At 34.4% G+C, this 8376-nt stretch overlaps 1 pseudogene; it reads right to left on the bottom strand.

Annotated features, from left to right (window-relative positions):
- Nucleotides 1–1983: 1983 nt before the first annotated feature.
- On the bottom strand, nucleotides 1984–3474 carry LOC136233726 (ethylene-responsive transcription factor ERF039-like; annotated as a pseudogene).
- Nucleotides 3475–8376: the final 4902 nt, after the last annotated feature.

Below are 8376 nucleotides of genomic sequence, written 5' to 3' on the forward strand. Positions count from 1 at the left end.
TCACATTTAAATACAAAAATCGGTTTAAAAAGTGTTATTGATTTTACATATGCTTAAATTTTTTTTTTATCTTTGACTGTTTGAAAAACTTTTTGATATTTTTGAGAGTATATATATAGGAATTTAGGAAATGGCAAGGTGGGTCTTGCTATGATATTTTAAAAAGTTTAATTTTTTTTTTACTGAGGCAAGTAAAAGTGTGAAGGTTGGGATAAGTCCACACGTCAAAGAAGAAGAAGGTACAAGTACAAAATTGAGGTGAGATCACATAATAATAAAAGGGGGAAGACAAATTCAACATATATAAAAGGAAGACATTCCAGAAAAAGATTAGATTGATTGTGCTCTGCCTTTTCTGCCCTTTTTTTTCTTTTCTTATCATCAACTCAGAATTTGCAGGAAGGAACAAGTACTTCCTCATTTACTAAACTCAGACAAAACCAATACGAGTGATGAGAAATTTTTTTTTTTTTTTTTTTTTACAATTAGAGTATGGCTGTAAATGAGCCGAGCCGCTTATGAGCGGTTTGGTGGTCGGCTCAATTCAGCTCGATTTATAAACGAGCCGCTCGTGAGCACAATTTACTGGTTCGGTTTGTAAATGAGCCGAGCTTGAGCAGGCCAAAGCTCGGCTCGAAAATTCACGAGCAGACTCGATTAGAACATTTATGAACAAATTTTAGTTTTGTAAAAAACTATATAGTCTTATATTAGTTCACAAATATCTAAACTTAATATTATTTCATTTGTTATTAGATTAGTTCGTTCACAAACATAATAAATGAGTAATAGACGAACTATTTGTAAGCATCTTGTTTATTTATTCACGAACTTTGCTTGTGAGTTTGTTTATATAAACAATTAAAGAGTTATTTGCGAGCAAACTTCACAAATATAATTAACGATTTACTCAAACAATTCATGGTTAGATAATTTTCTTAATGAACCAATTCTAAAGAGGATTTTGGACTCGAAGCTTGGTTCGAGCTCGTTGAGCAAGCCAAAGCTCGACTCAGGCTCGGGCTCGAGCTTGTTAATTTTATAGCGAGCCGAGCTTGAACAGGTCAAAGCTCGGCTCGGCTCAGCTCGGCTCAATTACAGCCTAATTAGAGTAGACATGTTTATGGGTCTAGGTACCCATCCGATCCGTACAGGTCCATTAAAACCCGTCTATTTTTTGAGTGCGTTTGGAATTTATAAAGATAGCATGGATCGGCGCAGCTCGACCCACCTATTCATATTAGTTAATAAATTTATTAATATTTATTTTTACGTATAATTTTTTATTTTTTTATTATTAAAAATTATAAATGTTTATTTAGGTGGGTTTAGGATTTGATTTTTAAATCCGAAACCGCCTAAATAACAACTAGCTAGGCTGGATTTGGAGTAAGCATGTTTATATAAAAGCCGGTTCAACTCGGTCCAATCCCACCATGAACAAGTCTAAATTAAAGTATTGAAACTTGTAGGGAAAAGTACGAAAATAAACTTTGTGGTTTGACCCATTTTCGAACTGCACCCATGTGGTTTAAAAGTTTGCAAAGTGGTACCATGTACTTCATTCCGTTAACAAACACATACAAAATTGACTAACGGTGTTAAAAGTCAAAGGGAAAAGAGTTAGTTTGGTTCTTATATTTATTTATTTTATAAATTAACTCCCGTTATTATCTAATTATCACAAAAAACTCCAAAATTAAAAATAAAAATCAATTATATCATCTTCTTCATCTCTACCATTTCTTATTTTCTTTTTCTTCTTTCTCTCTTATCTCTTAATTTTTCTCTCTCTCTGAAATCAATTGAACCACCAAACAAACCTCTCATTCTTCCACCTCATTATCCCTCTAACAAACACCCACTGATAAACATATAAATTGTATTGCTTAAAAAAAAATTCACTCCGAATTTGGTAACTAAATTTTAATGAATTTTTTCTAAGTTATTTACCTGGTATAAAAAAATAAATTAATAATCTAATTAATAATACTCCCATACAAACGGCTCTTCAAGCCGGAACCGGATCCGTCGCACAGAGCTGCCATGCGGAGGAGAATAATGAAGAAACCCATTGTTATGATGAACAACGACATCGATGAATAACAGATCCGGCAAGTCAAACAATGTGTCATCGGAATCAGGAGAGCTACTATTCTGAAAATCTCCTTGGCTACTCAGCTCGGCTTCTTCAGGCAAGAAAGATGCGGCTGCATCTTTAGCAGTAGTGGCCTGAATGTCTTTAGCAGAATTGGTGGCCGGACGTGGAAGTTCATGAGCTAATTGTGGGAAATTAAGGAAAGCAGAGTTACCTTTAATGGCTAAAGCAGCTACATCGTGAGCTCGAGTTGCCATTTAGCTGTCGGATAAGTTCCAAGCCATATTCTCGATTTCTTCCTCGGTTCTCTGATTTCCGACACCCATTTTCCCCAAGTTTTCATTCTAACAACTCTGTACGTAGGATGTTTGGTTTCTTCGGTAATTTTCTTTTGCCTTTTATTATTATCTTCATTGCCATTTTTTAATTCTGTTAATTATGGTGATTTTCTGGAGGATTTCGACGGTGGTTTTGAGGAGGAAAGTGTAGTTGCGGTGGAGGTGGCGGCGGCGGCAGAGGAGGAGGAAGAATCAATTTCGAGGCTGATATGTTTAGCCATGAGATGAAGGCTTGGCTCAGAAGCTAAAAAAATGGAGAGTTTGAGGGGAAGGTATAATTGATTTTTATTTATAATTTTGGGGTTTTTTTTGTGATAATTAGATAATAACGGGAGTTAATTTATAAAATAAATAAATATAAGGATCAAACTAACTCTTTTCCCTTTGACTTTTAACACCGTTAGTCAATTTTGTATGTGTTTGCTAACGGAATGAAGTACATGGTACCACTTTGCAAACTTTTAGACCACATAGGTGCAGTTCGAAAATGGGTCAAACCACAAAGTTTATTTTTGTACTTTTCCTAAACTTTTATTTTAAAATATTTTTTTATCCTCAAATAGCAGTAATTAGAGAGAAATGGGAAGAGAAAATAGTCCATGGATGAGTTTGCTCTTGTACTAATGGTACTTTTTTTTCAACATATATTGTTTTTTTTTTTTAAACAAACAACGATTTTTATTAACTTAAATCAGAAGATAACACATCAATAATAAATGGTGGTGGAAAAGCCCACTCACCACGAAAAGAACTAGAAGTAACAGCTTTAGCTAGGCTATGGGCTGCTAAAATCGCTGATCGTTTAATAAAAGAGATCGAACAGGAGTTCAAATCTCGCAACAAATCACAACACTCACGTATCACATCAGATAAATAAGATAATTGACTTTTTTGGAGCTGAATAGCCCATACCACCATCAGGCAGTCAGACTGAACTTCAACATGGCTTAAGTTATAATTCTTTATCCATGATAGCGCTTCGCGGATTGCCATTGCCTCAGCCAAAGGTGGATCCGTTATCTCAGCTAGGTAACCCATGCTTGCCGCAAAGCATCACCCCTGATAGTCGCATAAAAGGAAATCAAAAGAGCATAAATTATTTAACCCATTTACCCCTACATCGACGTTACAGATGTAGCAGCCTGCAACCGGTTTCTTCCATTTACACAAAGCACTCGTGTATTGATTTTGTTGATCAAGGTGATGTCTTTGCGCTGCCTCCCAAGCCGTCAGTTCAGCAGTGGCGGTTTGAAATATTTCCTCAGGCGTTCGAATTTTATTATTCCAAACTTTTTCGTTTCGTGCCTTCCATAGTTGCCAACATATCATCGCAATAAGGTTACAATCCATCGTCACATCACCAAGAATATTTGTAAACCAATGGATAAAATTCGTGATTAGATCCAATCGATTGTCTTTGAACAATAATTTCCATACCTGAGCAGCTCGAGGACACCCTATGAACACGTGAAACTCGTTTTCCCTGAAAGCTCCACACACCGGATAGCAGTTAGGTAACGAGCTATGACGAATTGCAAGATTATTCAAAGTTGGCAGACAGTTGGTAAAAATTCGCCATAAACAGTTCTTGACTTTCGGGACAACCTTCAAATTCCATATTAGCTTCCAATTTATTCCATTCGGATTTATTTGATTCGACGGTCTCAGTCCCCTTGTCCGAAAATATCTGCTCCTAACTGTATAAGCACTAGATTTATCAGATGGCCAGAACCAACCATCTTCAACACGCGTACGCCTGGCCGGTATGGAATAAATGATTTTGGCATCTCGTGGGAAAAACAAGCTGTTAATAACCTCATGATTCCAATTTCCTTGATCATCCATAAGGTCTTTGACAAGTTCTGAGGGCAAAGTCGTTACTGTCGAGCTTATTGGGAAAGGGTTCTGATCGTCCGGCAGCCAAGGACTGTTCCAAATGGAACTGGATTCTCCATTGCCTATTTTCCTCCTTAATCCGTTGATCAAGATTCCTCGACCCACAATGATGTTGCGCCACACGAAGGAAGGGTTGTGCCCTAGGGTAGCCTGTAAAAAATCAACATTAGGAAAATACCTTGCTTTTAGAGTTCTTGCTATCAGAGAATCCGAATTCGTAACAAGGCACCAACTTTGTTTTGCTAGAAAAGCGAGATTAAATTTATGGATGTCTCGGAAGCCCAATCCTCCGTTAGCTTTCGGCCAACAAAGTTTATCTCATGCTTTCCAGTGGATTCCATTTGATGTTGAGGAGGATGAATTCCACCAGAACCTATTTAGCATATTGTTAGTATCATTACAGAACTCCATAGGCATGAGGAATATGCTCATGACATAAGTTGGAATAGATTGCAACACAGCTTTAATGAGGATTTCCTTCCCCGCACGGGATAAATATTTCTCCTTCCAATTATTGATCTGCTTCCAAATTCTATCTTTTAAGAAACTAAATGCTTGCATCTTACTTCTTCCAACAACAATTGGTGCCCCCAAATAGAATCCCATATCCTCAACTTCAGCAACCCCAAGTTCGTTGCATACATCTGACCGATCTTCTATTGACGAATTGCCACTAAAAAATACCGAAGACTTTTGGAAATACACGCACTGACCGCAAGCTTGTTCATAGCATCTTAAACAGTCTTGAACCATCCTTGCCTCTCTCTTATTGGCTCGAAAAAACAGATAGTTGTCATATACAAAGGATAAGTATGAAGATCTTTATTATTATTTATAGGTATGAAGTTATATGGTGCACATAATTGGATATATGAAGAGGCCAAAAAAAATAGTGCCTAAATAAACTTTGCAACATGAAAATTGAATAAACATATGGCTTTTTAATTATTTTTTCTTTAATTTGTAATTTTTATGTATTAATAAGGACCTATAAAATAATTTTTATTGTTTAAATATATTTTTATATATACCTAAGCTATAATAGGTGTATATGTCGTTTTTTAGAAAATGGTTAAGAATATGAATTAAAGAATAAAAATAACAATGATAAAAGACCAACGTCCTTATTTGTCATTTTATACAAATATCTATTAACAATCAACTAAGGTTTACTAAACAGGTTTACATAAATAACTAATCAAATCAGTTAAATAAAAAGTAATCAGCTAACAGCTAACAACTAAACTCTTGATGAGAGCATCAAGTTGACCAAATATGTGAAAACGAATAGTGGGGAGAAGTCGGGTCAAAGGGGCAACACACCGAGAAAAAGAGATGGCAACTGGTGTGAAAAACAGAGGCCACACACGTGTGGATCCAAATGAGAATTGCTGCCTCTTAATTTATAATCCACGCGTCATGTAGACTTTCAAAGTTACCAATTCTATTTCCAAAATAAAACTCACACGTCGTGTCCACTTTTAAATGGCCATTGCGAATCAGTCTTGTACTTTCTACAGCTTCCTCTTAATTACAACGTTATCACCTCTTATTTACAACTTCTACCATCAGTTTATTTACAAGTTTGTCACATGTTTACCCTTCTCCCATTTTAACCCTTTAACCTTTATTGAAGCTAGTCTACTGTTAGGGGTTTTATTGTATTTTCTTTATTAGGGTTTAGTGGGTATTTAAACCCCATTTTACTAAGGTGTAAGGATTTTTTTATCAATCAATACAAAATTTCTCTTTGAAGAATTTCATGGTTCACCCCTCTATCATTTGTGATTTTAATTCCTACAAGTTTTAGCTTGTGAATTTGTGGGTTTTACGACTCCTTCAAGTTTAGCTTACGAATATCTTTGATAGTTTATGATTGAAAACTATCATCACAAACCCAATCCGTATCAGTTGGTATTAGAACCGATCATTTTCCTAGGGCGAGACTTCTTCGATAATGGTTCACTCGAGGTTACCACAAGAAGCAATAAAAGCACTTGCCAAGAAGATGAATGCTTTTAGATTCCAAGTGAGAGAGCAACACTGGGTGTTTGCGGAAGAAACGAGGGAAAGCATGTATAGGTTCTAGATAGATATCCAAAACACCATTTAATAAAACTTGGGAGGTCACCATAAAAGAAATGAACAAGACACAATGTTGCCTCCTAAAGAATCATGACTAATCTTTCTTTTCTTCTATTACACATTTAAGAGGTAAATTCTAAATTTTCAATTTCTCATATCGAAGTTATGAATAATCAAATTACTAGTGAGAAGTTGGATGTTTGCGGTGTTGATGATGCTTTAAATTCTCATTGTGAGTTTGTAGGTAATGAAATTGTGAATGGAAATTTGTTTGAGATTTTTATTTATTACTAATTAATGTAAAATTACTACAGAATCTCAGTGATTATCTTTTTCTTTGAGAATCAACTTTGATGTTTAATTCGACTAATTTTACATTTTTACCAGGAATTCAACTATGAACATAACAAATTCAACTTGTTCCTTTCACTCCAAATATTTTCTAGAATTTGTTTGCATTCTGACTAAATATGACTTCAACTTGGAGTAGGAATACTTATTTGTCCAACCTGTATATTTCTTCTTATCATCTGCTCAAGTTGTTCTTAGAGGCTGCTGAGCTTTCTCTTAATTTTGGCCTGCAATTTCCGGTTTGAAGTTTTAACATAAATCCTAATAAACATTAAACTAGTAAAGCTTCTTTATTGGATTAGGCCAGTCAATTTAAGAAAAATATCTCAATTTGGATCAATCTGTAACAAAACCTGATAAACTAGAAGAATAGGTCAATTTAAGTTAGTCAGTTATCTACCATTCTAGCTCTATCTCTTTTGCGGTCTCTCATTTTCATAATGCACAGAGCTTCTAAATCTTCTCCATCTTCAGAATCGCTCTCTCTTTTTCTTAGGAACCCGAACTAAAATTCCAAGAGGTGACTGAAATTATGGCCAAATCTGATCAGATGTGAGAAATACAGAAAACAAGAAGGGAAAACAAAGCGGTGGTGGCGATTTCAGACCAAATGGAATGTGATTAAAACTAAAAGCCTAAGAGATTTATATAGGGAATTAGAAATTCAAATTTCTTCTTGTTGACCATCTAATTAAAACAACACCATAATTGTGGTTTTATATTGATTTTTGAATGAAATTTGAGCAAATTCCACACTTTCTACTTTTATATTGTATCAATTTCCTTGATTTTTGAATTAAATTCCCAAATTAATACTTTGACCAAATTACCAATTACAATTTCCTTGAATATTTGAATTAAGTTTCAAAGCTGAATTATAATATATTAATTTGATCAGTGCAGCTTTGACAACCATAAATATTAGTAATATTGTAAATTAAGGCCCCGTTTGTTTGGGGGAAAATATTCTGCAGGAAAATATTTTTTCAATTTTCCACTGTTTGTTTGGGCAGGAAAATAAGTCAACGGAAAATAAGTGGCAAGTCAATGAAAAAGCAAGGAAGAAATAAGAGAAAATGTTTTACCCTTTTCAAAAGGGTAAAACATTTTCCCCAAAACATACACGTTTAGAGAAAAATGGGAAAAACATTAAAAAAATATAAAAATACGAAAATATGAAACACGAAAAAGCATGAATAACGTGAAAACGTTACAAAACACGAGAATATGAAAAAAAACACTGCAAAAAAAAATGAAAAGGTGAACAAACGTGAAAAACACAAAAACACACAAAAAAAAAGAGCAACCACTTGAAAAGGCACAAAACATGAAGCCGAAAAAGTGAGAAAACACGAATTATACAAAAACATGAAAAATACAAAAAAAAACACGAAAATGTGAAAAATACGAAAAACACGAAAACGAAAAAAATGCTAAAACACAAAAACGTAAAAATAAGTGAAAAACGCGATAAACATGAAAAGACGAAAAATACAAACAAAACACGAAAACGTAAAAAACACAAAAACATGAAAAATACGAAAAACATGAAAACGTGAATAACACGAAAAGTAACAAAACGCGAAAAAAAAACGCGAAAAAAAACAT

This window comes from Euphorbia lathyris, chromosome 6 (assembly GCF_963576675.1).
Source record: "Euphorbia lathyris chromosome 6, ddEupLath1.1, whole genome shotgun sequence".
Taxonomy (NCBI): Eukaryota; Viridiplantae; Streptophyta; class Magnoliopsida; order Malpighiales; family Euphorbiaceae; genus Euphorbia; species Euphorbia lathyris.